This window comes from Hordeum vulgare, chromosome 6H (assembly GCF_904849725.1).
Source record: "Hordeum vulgare subsp. vulgare chromosome 6H, MorexV3_pseudomolecules_assembly, whole genome shotgun sequence".
In the NCBI taxonomy this organism is placed as follows: Eukaryota; Viridiplantae; Streptophyta; class Magnoliopsida; order Poales; family Poaceae; genus Hordeum; species Hordeum vulgare.
The window spans coordinates 362,001,403-362,020,613 of record NC_058523.1 but is presented as its reverse complement, the minus strand read 5'-3'; positions in this window follow the sequence as shown (position 1 = coordinate 362,020,613).

The following is a 19,211-nucleotide window of genomic DNA, read 5'->3' as shown; positions in this document are numbered from 1 at the left end:
GAACATAATTTGCAAAGACCTATTTGACTATGTTCATGATAATTAAGTTCATCTAATGAACTCCCACTTAGATGGACAGCCCTCTCGTCATCCAAGTGACACATGATCCACGTCGACTAGCCCGTGTCCGATCATCACGTGAGACGGACTAGTCATCAATGGTGAACATCTCCATGTTGATTGTATCCACCATACAACTCATGTTCGACCTTTTGGTCTCCCATGTTCCGAGGCCATGTCTGTACATGCTAGGCTCGTCAAGTCAACCTAAGTGTTTTGCATGTGTAAATGTGGCTTACACTCATTATGTGCGAACGTTAGGATCTATCACACCTGATCATCACATGGTGCTTCAAAACAACGATCCTTCGCAACGTTGCACACTTAGGGGGAACACCTTTGCTTGAAATTTTAGTGAGGGATCATCTTATTTACTACCATCATTCTAAGCAAATAAGATATATAACATGATAAACATCACATGCAATCATATAGTTACATGATATGGCCAATATCATCTTGCTCCTTCTATCTCCATCTTCGGGGCACCATGATCATCATTGTCACTGTCATGACACCATAATCTCCATCATTGTGTCATCACGAAATCGTCTCGCCAACTATTACTTCTACTACTATAGCTAACGGTTTAGCAATAAAGTATAGTAATCATATGACGTTGCATCTCATACAATAAATTAAGACAACTCCTATGGCTCATGCCGGTTCTCATACTCATCGACATGCAAGTCGTGAATCCTGTTACACGAACATGATCAATCTCATACATCACATATGTAACATCACATCCTTTTGGCCATATCACATCTCATAGCCTACCTTGCAAAAACAAGTTAGACGTCCTCTAATTGTTGTTGCAAGTTTTACGTGGCTGATTTCGGTTTCTAGCAAGAACACTTCTTACCTACGTGACAGCCACAACGTTGATATGCCAATGCTATTTACCCTTAATAAGGACCCTCTTCATAGAATCTGATCCGACTAAAGTGGGAGAGACAGACACCCGCTAGCCACCTTATGCAACAAGTGCATGTCGGTCGGTGGAACCAGTCTCACGTAAGAGTACGTGTAAAGTCGGTACGGGCCACTTCATCCCACGATGCCGCCGAATCAAGATAAGACTAGTAACTACAAGTAATTGACAAACTCATCGCCCACAACTTTTTTTTGTTCTACTCGTGCATAGGATCTACGCATAGAACCTTGGCTCCGAGGCCACTATTGGGGAACGTAGTAATTTCAAAAATTTCCTACGTCGCACAAGGATCTATCTATGGAGAAACAGGCAAGAAGCAAAGGGGTAGAGAATCTTCATACCTTTGAAGATCACTAACCGGAAGCGTTGCTAGAACGCGGTTGATGGAGTCGTACTCGCAGCAATTCAGATCGCGGTGGATTCCGATCTCTGCGCCGAACAACGGCGCCTCCGCGTTCAACACATGTGCAGCCCGGTGATGTATCAAATGCCTTGATCCAACAAGGAGGGAAGAGAGGTTGAGGAAGAGCTCTGGCAGCACGACGGCGTGGTGACGATGGATCTACGTGGCACTCCGACAGAGCTTCACAAAGCACTACGGAGAACGAGGAGGAGGAGGAGTAGGGCTGCGCCGAGAGGGAGAGATTGTGTCTCAAAACAGCCCCAAACCCTCCACTATATATAGGAGGAGAGGGAGGAGGGTGCCCACCCTTAAGGTTTCCCACCCTAAGGGGTGCGGCAGCCCATCTAGGGCAAGGGGCGGCAGCCAAGGGTGAAGGAGGCGCCCTAAGGTCGGCCATGGGCCCAAAGGTGCCCATCCATGCCTCGGGTTTTGCCCCTCTCCACCCCTTGTGCGCCTTGGGCCCTTAGTGGTGGTGCACCAGCCCACCTAGGGGCTGGTTCCCATCCAATTTTGGCCCATGTAGCACTTTGGGGCTGGTGGCCCTTCCCGGTGGACCCTCAGAACCCTTCTAGTGGTCCCGGTACATGACCGGTGATGCCCGAAACACTTCCGGCATCAAATCCTCACTTCCTATACATGAATCTTTACATCCAGACCATTCTAGAACTCCTCGTGATGTCCGAGATCTCATCCAGGACTCCGAACAACATTTGGTAACCACGTACACTATTCCCATATAACCCTAGCATCATCGAACCTTAAGTGTGTAGACCCTATGGGTTCGGGAACCATGCAAACATGAGCGAGACACCTCTCCGGTTAATAACCAACAACGGGGTATGGATATCCATGTTGGTTCCCACATGTTCCACGGTGATCTCATCGGATGAACCATGATGTCCGGGATTCGATCAATCCCGTATGCAATTCCCTCTGTCTACCGGTATGATACTTGCATGAGATTCGATCGTTGGTATCCCTATACCTTGTTCAATCTCATTACCGGCAAGTCTCTTTACTCATTCCGTAACACATCATCCCGTGGCTAAATACTTAGTCACGTTGAGCCCTTTATGATGATGGATTACCGAGTGGGCCTAGATATACCTCTCCGTCACACAGAGTGCAAATCCCAGTCTTGACTCGTACAACCCAATAGGCACTTTCGGAGATACCTGTAGTGCACCTTTATAATCACCCAGTTACGTTGTGATATTTGGTACACCCAAAGCACTCTTATGGTATCGGGGAGTTGCACAATCTCATGGTCTAAGGAAATGATACTTCACATTAGAAAAGCTTTAGTAGACGAACAACACGATCTAGTGATATTCTTAGGATTAGGTCTTGACCATCACATCATTCCCCAATGATATGATCCCATTATCAATGACATCCAATGTCCATGATCAGGAAACCATGATCACCTATTGATCATCGAGCTAGCTAACTAGAGGCTCAGTAGGGACATAATGTGGTCTATGTACTCACACATGTATTACAGTTTTCGGTTAATACAATTATAGCATGAACAATACACAATTATTATAAACAAGAAAATATAATAATAACCAAATTATTATTGCCTCTAGGGCATTTTTCCAACAGTCTTCACCACTGGCACGTGTAAAAGGGATAAGAAAATAAAGCAGAGTGATACATCCATTTTGCATCATGTTTTCATGTTGATATTCGTTGCTTCTTGGGCTGATATTTCACTTCACGGTACAATTCTGATTCCTTTTCTCTCTTATTTTGCAAGGTTTACATGAAGAGGGAGAATGCCGGTAGCTGGAATTCTAGCCTGAAAGTGGAGGAAAGTTGAGATACCTATTCTATGCAACTCCAAACACCGTAAAAATCAACGAGGATTGTTTTCCTGATTTATCAAAAAAACTGGGCCGAAGAAGTGCCACAGGGGCACCAGGGGTTGGCCACAAGCCTGCACGGCGCGACCACCCCCCAGGCCGTGCCATGAGGGCTTGTGGGCAGCCTACTGGCCCACTTGCCCCCCTCTTATGCTATATGAAGGGTTTCGTCTGGAAAAAAAATTGAGGAGGAGCTTTTTCATGGTTTCGCCGCCGCCATGAGGCGGAACTTGAGCAGAACCAATCTAGAGCTCCGACAGGACGATCCTGCCGGGGAAACCTCCCTCCCGGAGGGGGAAATCGTCATCACCAATACTCCTCTCGTCGGAGGGGACTCGTCACCATCAACATCTTCATCAACACCATCTCATCTCCAAACCCTAGTTCATCACTTGTAACCAATCTCCGTCTCGCGTCTCCGATTGGTACTTGTAAGGTTGCTAGTAGTGTTGATTACTCTTTGTAGTTGATGCTAGTTGAATTATTTGGTGGAAGAGTTTATGTCCAGATTCTTGATGCTACTCATAACCTCTCTGGTCATGAATATTATTATGCTTTGTGAGTAGTTACTTTTGTTCTTGAGGACATGGGATAAGTCATGCTAATAGTAGTCATGTGAATTTGGTATTCATTCGGTAATTTGATATGTTGTATGTTGTTTTTCCTCTAGTGGTGTTATGTGAACGTCGACTACATAACACTTCACCATTATTTGGACCTAGAGGAAGGCATTGGGAAGTAGTAAGTAGATGATGGGTTGCTAGAGTGACATAAGCTTCAACCCTAGTTTATGCGTTGCTTCGTAAGGGGCTGATTTGGATCCACTAGTTTAATGCTATGGTTAGACTTTGTCTTAATTCTTCTTTCGTAGTTTCAGATGCTTGCGAGAGGGGTTAATAATAGGTGGGATGCTTGTCCAAGTAAGGGCAGTACCCAAGCGCCGGTCCACCCACATATCAAACTATCAAAGTAACGAACGCGAATCATATGAACATGATGAAAACTAGCATGACAGAAATTCCCGTGTGTCCTCGGGAGCGTTTTTCCTCCTATAAGACTTTGTCCAGGATTTTCCCTTGCGACAAAAGGGATTGGGCCACTTTGCTGCACCGTTGCAACTTTTTTTTTACTTGTTGCTTGCTATGAATCATCTCACCACACAATGACTTGTTACCGACAATTTCAGTGCTTGCAGATATTTCCTTGCTGAAAACCACTTGTCAGATCCTTCTGCTCCTTGTTGGGTTCGACACTCTTACTTATCAAAAGGATTACGATTGATCCCCTATGCTTGTGGGTCATCAAGACTCTTTTCTGGCGCCATTACCGGGGAGTGAAGCGCCTTTGGTAAGTGGAACTTTGTAAGGAAACATTCATATAGTGTGCTGAAATTTGTTGTCACTTGTCACTATGGATACTAATCCTTTGAGGGCTTGTTCGGGGTATCTTCACCTCGAACGGAAGCACAAAGGGTTGCTCCTCAACCTTCTGCACCTACTGAAAATATTTGCTTTGAATTTCCTTCAGGTATACTTGAGAAACTGCTGGCTAATCCTTTTACAGGAGATGGAACATCACATCCAGACTTGAATCTGATCTATGTAGATCAAGTTTGTGGTTTATTTAAGCTTGCAGGTGTGCCCGAGGATGAGGTCAAGAAGAAGGTATTTCCTTTATCTTTGAAATATAAGGCGTTGACATGGTATAGGCTATGTGATGATACTGGATCATGGGACTACAATCGGTTGAAATTGGAATTTCATCAAAAGTTTTATCCTATGCATTTAGTACATCATGATCGGAATTATATTTACAATTTTTGGCCTCGTGACAGAGAAAGCATCTCTCAATCTTGGGGGAGGCTTAAATAAATTCTATATTCATTCCCCAATCATGAGCTCTCGAGAGAAATTGTCATTCAGAACTTCTATGCTCGGCTTTCTCATGATGATCGCACCATGCTTGACACTTCTTGTACCGTTTCTTTTATGAAGAGAGATATGGACTTCAAATGGAATTTATTGGAGAGAATTAAACGCAACTCTGAAGATTGGGAGCTTGAAGAAGGTAAGGAGTTAGGTATGAATTTCACATTTGATTGCGTTAAATCCTTTGTTGACACAAATACTTTTTGTGACTTTAGCGCTAAGTATGGACTTGACTCTGAGATAGTAGCTTCATTGTGTGAATCATTTGCTGATCATATTGATCTCCCCAAAGAGAAGTGGTTTAAATATCATCCTCCTTTAGAAGTCAATGTAGTTAAACCCACTCCAGTTGAAGAGAGAGTCATTGCCTATAATGATCATGTGGTTCCCAGTGCTTACATTGACAAACCACCTATCCCTGTTAGGATAAAGGATCATTCTAAAGCTCCAACTGTGATACGTAGAGGCTGTATTAGAACACCTACACCCCCTGAGCAAATTAGAGTTGAACCTAGCATTGCTATTATCAAAGATCTTCTGTCCGACGATGTTGAGGGACATAATATTCACTTCTGTGAAGATGCTGCTAGAATTGCTAAACCTCACGTTAGAGACAAACATAGGTCTGTTGTTGGCATGCCTGTGGTTTCTGCTAAGATAGGAGATCATTGTTATCATGGTTTATGTGACGTGGGTGCTAGTGTTAGTGCAATACCTCAATCCTTATACGATGAAATCAAAGACGAGATTGCACCTGTTGAGATAGAACCTATAGATGTCACTATTCAGCTTGCCAATAGAGATACTATCTGCCCCGTGGGAATTCTTAGGGATGTTGAAGTCTTGTGTGGTAAAACGAAGTATCCTGCTGATTTCCTCGTTCTTGCTACCGCACAAGATAGCTTTTGTCCCATCATATTTGGTAGACCTTTCCTCAATACCATCAATGCTCATATTGATTGTGAGAAGCAAACTGTCACTGTTGGCTTTGAAGGTGTGTCACATGAGTTCAATTTCTCCAAGTTTGGTGGACAACCTCATGAAAAGGAGTTGCCTAGTAGGGATGAAACTATTTCCTTAGCCTCTATTGCCGTGCCTCCTACTGATCCCTTAGAGCAATACTTCCTTGAGCATGAAAATGATATGCATATGGTGAAAGTGATGAAATAGATAGAGTTATCTTAGAACAATATCCTATCCTTAAGAATAACTTGCCTGTTGAACTGCTTGGGGATCCACCTCCACCAAAGGGTGATCCTGTGTTCGAGCTTAAACAGTTGCCTGATACTCTTAAGTATGCCTATCTTGATGAAAAAGAGATATATCCTGTTATTATTAGTGCTAGCCTCTCACAGCATGAAGAAAAGAAGTTACTAAAAACTCTGAGGAAGCACCATGCTGCTATTGGATATACTCTTGATGATCTTAAGGGCATTAGTCCCACTCTATGCAAGCACAAGAATAAAACGGATCCTTATTTCAAACCAGTTGCTGATCATCAAAGGAGATTAATTCCTAATATGAAAGAAGTAGTAAGAAAAGAAATACTAAAGCTCCTGGAAGCGGGTATTATCTATCTTGTTGCTCATAGCGATTGGGTGAGTCCGATGCATTGCATCCCTAAGAAGGGAGGTATTACCGTTGTCCCTAAAGATAAGGATGAATTGATCCCATAGAGAATTATTACTGGCTATAGTATGGTGATCGATTTGAGGAAATTGAATAAAGCCACTAGGAAAGATCATTACCCTTTGCCTTTTATCGACCAAATGCTAGAAAGGCTGTCCAAACACACACACTTTTGCTTTCTAGACGGTTATTCTGGTTTCTCCCAAATACCAGTTGCACAATCTGATCAGGAGAAAACCACTTTCACCTGCCCTTTCGGTACCTTTGCTTATAGACGTATGCCTTTTGGCTTATGTAATGCACCTGCCACATTTCAAAGATGTATGATGGCTATATTCTCTGACTTTTGTGAAAAGATTGTCGAGGTTTTCATGGATGACTTTTCTGTTTACGGGTCTTCCTTTGATGATTGCCTCAGCAACCTTGATCGAGTCTTACAGAGATGTAAAGACACCAATCTTGTCTTGAATTGGGAGAAGTGCCACTTTATGGTTAATCAAGGCATCAACTTAGGACATAAAATTTCTGAAAGAGGTATTGAAGTCGATAAGGCTAAGGTTGATGCAATCGAGAAAATGCCATACCCCATAGATATCAAAGGTATAAGAAGTTTCCTTGGTCATGTTGGATTCTATAGAAGGTTCATGAAAGACTTCCCTAAGATTTCTAGGCCTCTTACCAATCTCTTTCAGAAGGATATTCCTTTTTTTTTGACGATAATTGTGAGGAAGCCTTCGAAATACTTAAGAGGGCTTTGATAACTACACCTATTGTTCAACCACCTGATTGGAACTTACCTTTTGAGATCATGTGTGACGCTAGTGATTATGCTGTTGGTGTTGTTCTAGGGCAAAGAGTCGATAAGAAGTTGAATGTTATTCATTACGCTAGTAAAACTCTAGACAGTGCCCAGAGAAACTATACTACTACGGAGAAGGAGTTTTTAGCCATCGCGATTGCATGTGAAAAGTTCAGGTCTTACATAGTTGATTCCAAAGTCACAATTCACACTGATCATGCTGCTATTAAATACCTCATGGAGAAGAAAGACGCTAAACCTAGACTTATCAGATGGGTTCTCTTGCTACAAGAATTTGATTTGCACGTTGCCGACAGAAAGGGTGCTGATAACCCAGTAGCAGATAACTTGTCTAAGTTGGAGAACGTTCTTGATGACCCACAACCTATTGATGATAGCTTTCCCGATGAGCAACTAAATGTCATCAATGCTTCATGTAGTGCACCGTGGTATGCTGATTATGCAAACTATATCATTGCCAAATACATACCACCTAGTTTCATGTACCATTAAAAGAAGAAATTCTTCTTTGACTTGAGACATTACTTTTGGGATGATCCTCACCTTGATAAGGAAGGAGTAGATGGTGTTATTAGACGTTGTGTACCTGAACATGAATAGGTACAGATCCTACAGAAGTGTCACTCCGAGGCCTACGGAGGACACCATGCGGGAGATAGAACTGCACACAAGGTATTGCAATTAGGTTTCTATTGGCCCACTCTCTTGAAGGATGCCCGTAAGTTTGTCGTGTCTTGTGACGAATGTCAAAGAATAGGTAATATTAGCAAACGTCCGGAAATGCCTATGAACTATTCACTTGTCATTGAACCATTTGATGTATGGGGCTTTGATTATATGGGACCTTTTTCCAAAATCCAATGGGTATACTCATATCCTAGTTGATGTTGATTACGTCACTAAGTGGGTAGAAGTTATCCCCACTAGTAGTGCTGATCACAACACCTCTATCAGGATGCTTAAAGAAGTCATCTTCCCTAGATTTGGAGTCCCTATATATCTAATGATCAACGGTGGTTCACACTTCATTCATGGCGCTTTCTGTAAAACGCTTGCTAAGTACGATGTCAACCATAGAATTGCGTCTCCCTATCACCCTCAGTCCAGTGGTCAAGTAGTGCTAAGCAACAGAGAGATTAAACTAATTCTGCAAAAGACTGTCAACAGGTCTAGAAAGAATTGGTCTAAGAAGCTCGATGATGCACTGTGGGCTTATAGAACTGCCTATAAGAATCCCATGGGCATGTCTCCGTACAAGATGGTGTACGGTAAAGCATGTCATTTACCTCTTGAGCTAGAGCATAAAGCTTATTGGGCAATCAAAGAGATCAACTACGATTTCAAACTTGCCGGTGAGAAGAGGTTGTTTGATATTAGCTTGCTTGATGAGTGTAGAACTCAGGCATATGAGAATGCCAACCTGTTCAAAGAGAAGGTTAAGAGGTGGCATGATAAGAGGATAAAAAAGCGTGAGTTCAATGTAGGTGATTATGTCTTGCTATAGAACTCTCGTTTAAGATTCTTTGCAGGCAAGCTTCTCTCTAAATGGAAGGTCCCTATGTTGTTGAGGATGTATATTGTTCCGGTGCTATCAAGATCAACAACACGGAAGGTAATTGTCCGAGAGTTGTAAATGGGCAGAGAATCAAGCATTATATCTCAGGTACTCCCATAAATGTTGAAATCAATATTATCAATACCATAACTCCGGAAGAATACCTATGGGATATTTATCAGCCTGTTTCAGACTCCAAAAACGAAGAGGTATGTGATTCGGTAAGAAAACAGAGTCCAAAACTTTTCCAGTAGGAAATTTTCTCCGTTTTGTAATATTTGAAAAATACAAAAATTGGAAGTAGTCCGGAAAGTGCGCGAGGAGGCGACAAGCCTGCACGGCGTGGGCCCACCACCTGGCCACGCCGTGAGGGCTTGTGGCCACCTCGTGCGCCTCCCGGACTCCCTTTTCGTGCGGGGTACTCCTTGCGGTCTGAAGAAAATCATTATATATACTCCTGTTTGGTCTGACCCCTGCATCACACAGATTTCCTTTGTTTTTCGTTTCGAGCCTGTTTCTGTTGCAGATCTAGATCGCTATGACTTCCCCAAAAGCCCCGAAGGACAAGATCTCCGAGAAGGTCATCAATCCCTACCTCACGGGAGTGCTGCAACACCCTCAATCTATCGAGATGCGTGAGGGGATGTTGCACATCTGTGATGTTGAGGGGCCTAAGAAGACCAGAAGCATGGAGACGAGGCTCGAAGCAATGGAGCAACAAGTCTTCAAGTGCCAAGGGATGGTGGAGCGTGGACTCAACGCCAAACACATGATGATCATGGAGTTCGCCAACAAGCACATGATTGATGCCAATGACATTGGGAAGCACCTCTCCACGCTCTATGACAGGATTGATCAGCTCCATGTCCAGATCTATGACCTGCAGAACCAAAACTGTGAGTGTGAGTATAGATTTAAATCAATACGGTTGGCTGCAGATTTGAGGATTCCGGAGACTTGTTCATCTTTCCATGATGGAGCACCTATGCCTTGGAAGACGGAGGATCAAACTCATGTTGCAAGAACTCCACCATCACCACCAAAGGAAGACAACTGAGCATTGGTATGGGCAATCCCCTTGGCTTGTGCCAAGCTTGGGGGAGTTGCCCCGGTATCGTATCACCATCACATCTTTTGACTTTACTTTTGTTTTAGTTTTCCTTTTCAGTTTTCTCTTTGTCTAGTAGATTTAAAAGTCTTAGTGTTTTGTTCTTGAGTTTTGCTTTGCGTCACCCCCGATGTATTCGAGCTCGTGAGCCATATAATAAAGAGTGTCTTAGTTGAAGGGCTTTGCCTCTTTCCATGATCAAAAGAGTGAGAAGAGAACAAAAGCATGAAAGATCATGTAATGATCTTATGGGAAGTGATGGCTTCACATATAAAAAGAATGAGGATTCAAACTTGTTGAGGGTAGGCAAACGTAGACCTTGGTCATTGTTGCAATTAATAGGAAGTGATAAAGAAGGAGAGGTTCACATATAAATATATCATCTTTGACACCATCTATGATTGTGAACACTCACTAAACTATTGCATGCCTAGAAGTAGATGTTGGACAAGGAAGATAGCATAATGAATTGTGTTTGCTTGGCTCCGAACAATGTTATATGATTAGAGATCCCTTAGCATGTGACGATTGCTTCCACCTCACATTAGCCAAACCTCCCGCACTAAGTAGAGATACTACTTGCGCATCCACAAACCATCAACCCAGTTTTGCCATGAGTGTCCACCATACCTACCTACGGATTGAATAAGATCCCTCAAGTAAGTTGTCATTGGTGCAAGCACTAAAAATTGCTCTCTAATATGTATGATCTATTAGTGTGTGGAAAATAAGCTTTATACGAACATGTGATGAGGAAGACATAAAAGCGACAGACTGGATAATAAAGTTCTTTATCACAGGAGGGAATATAAAGTGACGTTCCTCCGCACTAAGAGGACACGCATCCAAACCTCAAAAGCGCATGACAACCTCTGCTTCCCTCTGCGAAGGGCCTATCATGTACCTTTACTTTTTGCCCTTGAAAGAGTCATGGTGATCTTCACCAATTCCTTATCTCGCCTTTATCTTGGCTAACGTCATATGCTTGGGAAAGATCTATATTCATATGTCAACTTGGAAGTAAGTATTCATGAATTATTATTGTTGACATTACCCTTGAGGTAAGCACTTGGGAGGTAAAACTATAAGCCCCTATCTTTCTGTGTGTCCAGCTGAAACTTTGATCTCATGAGTACCACGTGAGTTGTAGCAATTGTAGAGAACGAAAGAATGATTGAGTATGTGGATTTGCTTTACAAGCTCTTATTTGACTATTTCTGATGTTGTGATAAATTGCAATTGCTTCAATGACTAAAGGCTATCGGTTGTTACTTCTCGGTAAGGTTCTTGATCCATGCTTTACTTTGTGAAGGAATTATCACTTTAGCATGAGAGATTATATGTTGGTATTGCTGTTCTGATCTTGATCATGATGCATGCATGTTCGTATCTTGTTTTGTCGACACCTCTCTCCCTAAACATGTGGACATATTTATTGAGCTAGGCTTTCGCTTGAGGACAAGAGAGATCTAAGCTTGGGGGAGTTGATACGTCCATTTTGCATCATGTTTTCATGTTGATATTTATTGCTTCTTGGGCTGTTATTTCACTTCACTGTACAATTCTTATGCCTTTTCTCTCTTATTTTGCAAGGTTTACATGAAGAGGGAGAATGCCGGCAGCTGGAATTCTGGCCTGGAAGTGGAGCAAACTTGAGATACCTATTTTGCGCAACTCCAAACGCCATAAAAATCAACGAGTTTTTTCCTGATTTATCAAAAATACTGGGCCCAAGAAGTGCCAGAGGGGCGCCAACAGTTGGCCACAAGACTGCACGGCGCGGCCACCCCCCTAGGCCGCGCCGTGAGGGCTTGTGAGCAGCCTTTCTGGCCCACTTGCCCCCCTCTTCAACTATATGAAGGGTTACGTCTGGAAAAAAATCGAGGAGGAGCTTTTTGGTGGTTTTGCCACCGCCAGGAGGCGGAACTTGAGCAGAACAAATCTAGAGCTCCGGCAGGACGATCCTGCCGGGTAAACTTCCCCCCCGGAGGGGGAAACTGTCACCATCATCATCACCAACACTCCTCTCATCGGAGGGGACTCTTCACCATCAACATCTTCATCAGCACCATCTCATCTCCAAACCCTAGTTCATCACTTGTAACCAATCTCCGTCTCGCGACTCCGATTGCTTCTTGTAAGGTTGCTAGTAGTGTTGATTACTCTTTGTAGTTGATGCTAGTTGGATTATTTGGTGGAAGAGTTTATGTTCAGATCCTTAATGCTACTCATTACCACTCTGGTCATGAATATGATTATGCTTTGTGAGTAGTTACTTTTGTTCCTGAGGACATGGGATAAGTCATGCTAATAGTAGTCATGTGAATTTGGTATTCGTTCGGTAATTTGATATGTTGTATGTTGTTTTTCCTCTAGTGGTGTTATGTGAACATCGACTACATAACACTTCACCATTATTTGGGCCTAGACGAAGGCATTGGGAAGTAGTAAGTAGATGATGGGTTGCTAGAGTGACAGAAGCTTAAACCCTAGTTTATGCGTTGCTTCGTAAGGGGTTGATTTGGATCCACTAGTTTAATGCTATGGTTAGACTTTGTCTTAATTCTTCTTTCGTAGTTGCGGATGCTCGCGACAGGGGTTAATCATAAGCGGGATGCTTGTCCAAGTAAGGGCAGTACCCAAGCGCCGGTCCACCCACATATCAAACTGTCAAAGTAACGAACGCGAATCATATGAACATGGTGAAAACTAGCATGACAGAAATTCCCGTGTGTCCTCGGGAGCATTTTTCCTCCTATAAGACTTTGTCCAGGCTTGTCCCTTGCTACAAAAGGGATTGGGACACTTTTCTGCACCGTTGCTACTTTTGTTATTTGTTGCTTGCTACAAATCATCTCACCACACAATCACTTGTTACCGACAATTTCAGTGCTTGCAGATATTTCCTTGCTGAAAACCAGTTGTCAGATCCTTCTGCTCCTCGTTGGGTTCGACACTCTTATTTATCGAAAGGACTACAATTGATCCCCTATACTTGTGGGTCATCAGAGAGCAATCAATATGGCTGAGACGACGGTTTCGAGATACCTAAACTGGTCTGAACAACATGTCACGTGGAGTAGAGCTGGTCACCCACCCAAGATTGATAACCCTCGCGACTTGCCGTTGGTGGTGGCACCTCAGGTTGGGGGATACACACTTTCTAAGGTCCTCATGGATGGAGGTAGTAGTATCAACATCCTGTATTATGACACCTTCCAACGGATGAACTTTGCTGAGAAGGACTTGATGCCTTCGACTATAGTTTTTCATGGTATCGTTCCGGGCAAATCGGCGTATCCAGTTGGGCGGATCAAGTTTAATGTTACTTTTCGTGATGAGTCCAATTACAGAAGTGAGTCATTGATGTTTGAGGTGGTCAAAATTAAGAGTCCTTATCATGCTTTGTCCGGGGGGCCAACTTATGCCCGTTTCATGGCCCGGCCTTGTTATGTATACCTAAGCTTAAGATGCCTTGTCTCAAGGGCACCATCATTGTCAATGGGGATCGAAAGATAGCCCATGAGTGCAAAGAAGGAGACGCCGCATATGCTGAGTTGGCATGCGCTGCCGAAGAGTTGAAGTTCCACAAGGCCAATGTGGACCGAGCTGACATGAGCCCGCTCAAAAAACCAATTGTTGATTCTGAGCTGCCCCTTAAGTTCAAGCCGGCAGATGATACCAACCAAGTTGATTTCACCCCAGGCGACTCATCCAAGCAGTTTACTATTGGGACCGGCTTGGATGCCAAATAGAAAACCACGCTCATCGAATTCATCCGTGAGAATCGGGACATCTTCACATGGAAACCTTCTGACATGCCAAAAGTACCGAGAGAATTCGCTGAGCACCATCTCAATGTAGATCCCAAGATGAAGCTGGTTTGTGAGTACCTGTGTCGTTTTAATGAGGAGAGGGGTAGAGCAATTGGAGAAGAAGTCGCCCGACTCTTGGCCACCGGGTTCATCGTCGAGGTTTTTGATCCTGAGTGGTTGGCTAACCCAGTCTTAGTTCTCAAGAAGAACGCCACTTTTCGCATGGGCATCGACTATACAGACCTCAACAAAGCTTGTCCGAAGGATCCTTTTGCCCTTCCCCGTATTGATCAAATCATTGACTGTACGGCGGGTTTTGAGCGTTTTTGCTTTCTGGATGCGTACTTTGGTTATCACCAAATCAAGATGGCCAAGGAGGACTAGGAGGAAACAACCTTTATCACTCCTTTTGGTGTTTTTTGCTATGTCTCAATGCCTTTTAGACTCAAGAGCGCAGGGGCAACTTATCAACGCTGCATTCAGAATTGTTTGCATAGTCAGATTGGACTTAACGTTCATGCTTATGTCAATGACATGTGGTGAAGTCACAGAAGAAGGAGACACTTCTAGGCGATCTCAAGGAGACATTCGACAACCTCCGGGTGTATCTGATGAAGCTTAACCCGACCAAGTGCGTGTTTGGGGTTCCTATAGGAAAGTTACTAGGATTCCTCGTGTCCGAGCATGGCATTGAAACTAACCGGGACAAGATCAAGGAGATAACTTTGCTTTGGAAGCCGGCTAACATTAATCAACTCCAACATATGGTGGGTCGTATTGCGACACAAAGTCGTTTCATAAGTCGCCTTGGTGAGAAGGCCATCCCTCTTTATCAGTTGCTCAGAAAAACGGATAAATTCATTTGGACCGATGTGGGTAATGAGGCTTTCAAGGCCCTTAAGAAGAAACTTGTTGAGCCGCCCATGTTGGCAGCCCCAACTGATAAGGAACCAATGCTGTTGTACATAACTGCTAACTCTAAAGCGGTGAGTGTAGCGGTGGTTGTTGAAGGCAAGGAATATCCTGTTCAGCGGCCAATATATTTTGTCAGTGAAGTATTGACCCTGTCCAAACAACGATATCCACATTGGTAGAAGCTCGTCTTTGAGATTTTTATGGCAAGCCAAAAATTGAAGCACTACTTCCTAGAACATCCAATCACCGTGTTGAGTTCTGCGCCAATTGGGGACATTATACACAATCGTGAAGCCAATGGGCGGATTGCTAAATGGGCAATAGAGCTTGGTCCTCATCATGTGAAGTATATTCCTTGCACAACCATCAAGTCTCAAGCTCTTGTGGACTTTATCAACGATTGGTCTGAGTTGCAGATTCTGGAAGATAGGCCTAATAACACATACTGGACTATTCAATTGATGGTCCTAGGCAGTTGGAAGGCTTGGGAGCTCGAGTGGTGTTATCTTCCCCACGAGGCGACACGTTTTGCTATGTTTTGTGACTCATGTTTCCTTGTACCAACAATGAGGCTGAGTATGAGGCATTGCTCCATGGGCTCAGGATAGCTAAGGAGATGAACCTTAGCCAGGTCAGATGCTGAGGCGACTCATATTTGATGGCTCAACAAGTATGAGGAACCTGCGATTCCAAAGACCCATTGATAGCGGCTTATAGGCGTGTGGTAACCGAAGTGGCGGGTCATTTCCATGGTTACAAGGTTGATAATATTGATCGTCGACAGAATGATGCGACTGATGCTCTATCGCGACTCGGGTCACAACATAAGCCTATTCCCCCCAATGTGTTCTTGGAAGTTTAACATAACCCTTCTGTGAAGTTGCTTTCTGAAGAAGAAATAGTTGTTCTTGACCCGGAATCACAGTTGGTGGCGGCTCTCCGGGCGATTCCGGACTGGACAGTACCTTACATGGCTTATCTAGCCCGAGGCGAGTTGTCGACTAATGAAATTTTTGCGAGACAAATCGTGCGGCGGTGCAAGTCCATGGTTATACATAAAGGCGAGTTACACAAACGGAGTACCTCTGGGGTTTGTCAGTGTTGTGTTTCACAAGAAGAAGGGCGATATATTCTCAATGAGATACATGCGGGGGACTATGGACATCATGTCGGGTCATGATCTTTGGTGTCAAAACCTTTCGCCATACTTTCTACTGGTTGATGGCTCATGCCGATGCAGAGGACATAGTGCGCCGGTGTGATGGGTGTCAGAAGTTTGGACGTCAAGTACATGTGCCGGCTCAGGAGTTGCGCATGATCCCAATCACATGGCCTTTCGTAGTTTGGGGGCTTGATATGGTTGGCCCGTTTAAAATGTCTTCCGACAAAAAGACTCATCTATTGGGGGAGGTTGATAAATTTACCAAGTGGGTTGAAGCAGATCCAGTCAGCAATTGTGAGGCAGAGACGGCAGTCAAGTTCCTCAAGAAGCTGATTTTCCGTTTTGGTTATCCCCACAACATTATTACTAGAAATTATACTAATTTGTCTAAGGGGGCAATCAAGGAGTTTTGTCAGGGAGAGCACAACCGACTTGATGTACCGCGGTAGCTCTTACATAGTCCAATGGTCAAGCTGAATGGGCTAACGAGGAGATCTTGCGTGGAATCAAACCCCGTCTCATGTTTCCTTTGCAGCGCACTTCGGGTTGTTGGGTTGAAGAAATTCCTTCAGTACTTTGGAGCATCACAACAACACCAAACAGATCCACTAGTTATACTCCCTTTTCTCTCGTGTATGGGGCCGAGGCGGTTCTTCCGAGCGATATAAGGCATGATTCTCCCAGAGTCATCGCGTACGTTGAAGCAGATAATGAACAACCATGTCATGATTCTTTGGATGCATTGGAGGAAGAGCGTGATTTAGCCGCAACATGATCGTCTATCTACCAACAAGATCTATGTCGTTATCACAGTCCACGAGTTAAGAGCCGGGTCTTCTAGGAGGGTGACTTAGTGCTTCGATAGATTCAAGATCACACGGGCATATACAAACTCTCGCCTCCATGGGAAGGACCTTTCATCATCAGAAAAAGCCTTCACAACGGCTCTTACTACTTGTTTGATCTTCGCCCAGACAAGCCAACCTCAGAGGAAGAGACGACTCGCCCATGGAACATAGCTCATCTGCGGCCTTACTACACTTAGAGCCATTGCCTCCGTATCCATGTACATTGTTTAGTATTTATGTACTACTTATATCATAACAATAAAGTCGACGCCAACAAAATTTGGGGTCTCTTCCATTTCAGCCTATATGTTGTGCATGAGTCTTTATTGATTAAATAAGCCGCCCAAGAGGGTGAGTCGTCGCCAAGTAGGCCATTCCAACATGGACGCTATTTGTATCAAAGAGGATGAGTCGCCCTGTTGTGATCGTTCAAACGTATATACTAATAAGCCAAAGAGGACCAAGTGTCAAGATGCACGGTTCAAACATAGGCGCAAATGTATGATCATGAACGATAAAAACCGGATTACTTGGGGGCTACTAGTCCCCAGGTTGTTTAGCAGTAATAGCATTCTCTTCTGCAATCCTATGCCCGCTTTTCCTTGATCGTAGGTCACTTGGGGGCTTCTGACTCATTGAGTCCCGCCTTAATACCCTCTTGGCTAGCAAAAATTAACGCATTACAATGGTTATACTGGACTGTATGTTTTGTGACAAGCTCCATAAGCCCCGTGTACTCTTGGCGGGTCAATCCAATCTTGGACCCTAAACTTCCAAAGTGAAAACATTGAGGTTCTTGTGGGATCGAACATATGAAAAATAGACAAACCAAGCGTTCAGAGAACCTGCTTCACTGAAGCTTGACTTGAGCCTGATCTGCCAGTCTAAAAACATAAAGGTTTCTGCAAAAACCTCTTCGGGTACAACTAGAGCCTTGCAAGCCCGTCTACCCGCTGTGACTCACTAGGCCGGCTTATTTGTCACCTTATATGGTGTTATATTTTTAGGCAGGGATCCAACAGTTGTACCGACTCATCCAAATTTGGTGATTCTAAAGGTCATTCCTTTCAAAATGGGGAAGAAAACATACTTCCTAACCAATGACAGCTCAAATAGGTGAGTTATATTACAAGTTTTTCTATGTTAACCTGGTGGCAAGTTTCATCCGGGTTCAGTCCCTTTCTTCGGGTTGAAGCTTTGGGAGTCGGCTCGTTTAAGCCGCCTCCGGGTCACCCTGTGCCGAGATTTCGGTGTCTTGGATCTGGAAGTTGTCCACATCCTAGGTGCAATGGATTAAGGCATAAAATTCAGCTTCCTCTATCAAGATGGTTGACGGGTCAGCATTAGAGGCAAAAAGATGATTATGATGCTGAGGAGTTAAATCCATTGGTGCAAAACTGGGAGGCGCCACACGTTTATGGTTATCGTCATAAGGCGACTGATACTTCGCAGGTCAAGAGTCTCGGCAAGCCTGCTTGCTGCAGGACGAACATCCCTTACACACTGGGCGTAGTCTTCTTGCGTAAATTCTGAGCCATCATCCTTATACTCAGGAAACCCGCCTGCTATTTCATCTGTCTTGAATTCTGGAGCATAGGCTAAAGACCGGCTCATAGCGGTGATTAGGCCTTTCTGTGCAGATGATTTCTTTATTTCCTCTATATGCTGGGGTATGGTTGAGAGTCGCCTCAGCATGTCCCTAATGTATTTTACCCGGTCTTTGTCACCCCACACAACCTTGATGGTGAGTAAGCTGCCAGCAAAGAGTTGCTCTATCAGGGTATATAGCACTTTTAGCGTCAACACACAGTCACCTTGAAGATTGGTGGATCGAGGGCCTGTAAGGAACAAATGAAATATAAGTCGCTTGGTGCCTTCTATACTTTACAATGGTTACAATGAACAATCTCCCAAATACTTACCGAAGACAGCACTAGTCATCTTCGAGATGTGTGATCGAAGACCAGTCAATTCTTCCGTGACTAATTCCATCTGATTCTCGGCGTTTTCAACACGTTTCAATGGGGCGGCTTTGTCAGCTTCAGTCGACTCTTTGTATAATATGTGTTCAGCCTTGAATTTTTCAAGTTCTGCCAAAGAGACTCGAAGTTTTTCTTCAGCTGCAGCCCTCGCATCTTGTTGATGTGCCAAACTTTTCTTCAT